Source organism: Sinocyclocheilus rhinocerous, unplaced genomic scaffold (assembly GCF_001515625.1).
Source record: "Sinocyclocheilus rhinocerous isolate Xijiao unplaced genomic scaffold, SAMN03320098_v1.1 scaffold61, whole genome shotgun sequence".
In the NCBI taxonomy this organism is placed as follows: domain Eukaryota; kingdom Metazoa; phylum Chordata; class Actinopteri; order Cypriniformes; family Cyprinidae; genus Sinocyclocheilus; species Sinocyclocheilus rhinocerous.
This window is the reverse complement of record NW_015640445.1, coordinates 2,392,539-2,394,324: the sequence shown is the minus strand read 5'-3', so window position 1 is coordinate 2,394,324 and position 1,786 is coordinate 2,392,539.

Here is a 1,786-nt window from a genome sequence, read left to right as displayed (position 1 = left end):
AACCTTAAACCGCATAAACACATTTCATTACACCAAATACACAAAATAATGTTCTTTTTAGCAACATCATATGACCCCTTTAAAGGATGCACATTTTGGCTTCCCAGTACACTACAACAACAGCGATGAGAAAAAAAAAAAAAAGCATGGACAAACCATTCACTCTTGTTCAATGCGAATTTGTATGCTGGAATATGAACAGTCATTTATTCCGTCATCGTGCTGATAGCGCGAGTGCACAGGTGAGACCTGAACAGCAAACGTTGATATCTGTGTTTAAACTAAACTCATTTAAAGGGATAGTTCACCCAAAAATTTAAATTCAGTCATTAATTACTCACCCTCATGCCGTTCCAAACCCGTAAGACCTTCGTTCATCTTCAGAACACAATTTAAGATATTTTTGAGGACGAAGCGGAGTCCAGCCCGGGGTCATCACATGTGGTTGCCGCAAGCCCGCCCGCCTCCGCTCACTCTAGCCCGCCACCCTCCGCTCACTCTAGGCCTCTGGCCTCCGCTCACTCTAGCCTGTCGTGTGTTTCGTTGTGAAAGCGAAACTACTTTGTTTGGCCTTCCAAAAATGGACACGACTAGAAATCAGTGGTTAAGCTGTATTTACAACACTGTTCCAGAATAGTTCAACCCCAAACCCGTAAGACCTTCGTTCATCTTCGGAACACAATTAAAGATATTTTTGATGAAATCTGAGAGCTTTCAGACCCTCCCATACTTAGACCATATACAAGGTCTAAGTACAAAAGTCTTACGGGTTTGGAACGACATGAGGGTGAGTAATTAATGACAGAATTTTCCTTTTTGGGTGAACTATCCTTTTAAGTAGGGATGAACGATATTATCGGACTGATATCGGAATCGGCCGATAATGGCTTTAAATGTAAATATCAGCATCGGCCCGATATGAAAACTTATGCCGATATGTCTTGCCCATAAGAGGAATACATTAACTCACATGTGCTCAGGGTGTGCTAGTGATTAGATCGTGTCAGCAGTGTGGCTCATTCTTGAAGCAAAGTTTTGTCTGAATGATGATTAGATTCACTCTTTTGGATAGCTTCATTTAATTTGTGAAAGCACATACAGAATGACGCGTTCAGTGTATGATAGAGTAAACATCTCCACCTGTAGCTGGTGTGTGGTGAGCGCACTGGTGCCATTGTCCTGTGGCTGCCGTCGCATCATCCAGGTGGATGCTGCACACTGGTGGTGGTTGAGGAGAGACCCCCCCACATGATTGTTAAGCGCTTTGGGTGTACAACAATACACAATAAAACGCTATATAAATGCATCATTCATTCATTCAAACAGTAATAGCACCTGTAGTGGCAGCAGGGGCAGCCTACCCCAGGTCCTAACGCCCGTTCGGTAAGGAGTTTTAATCTGTAGGGGGTGCTGTTGGCCTTCTTCTAATTAAATTAAAAGTAAAATAGCCTACACAAATAACATTTAGACCAGTGGTCGGCAAAAAACAAAAAAACTGGCCCGCCAGCAATAATATCTGGCCCGCACCCGCAGCCAGATTATTTTGATAGCGGCTGGTTCTCCACCACCGCTCCATCACGAGTACAATTCATGCCAACAGCCTGTAATATAACTGCATATTAGCAAGAATTCACATGTTAAACATATTTAGCTAACTTGACAGAGAAGGATCACTCAAATCAGAAAGAATGTGAAGCTATGATGACGGCAATTGACATGAGCGGGAAGTTATAGTTCTCAAGGAATTAGTTTGTTCCTTCTAGATACTGAATATTTTCAGTTGAAA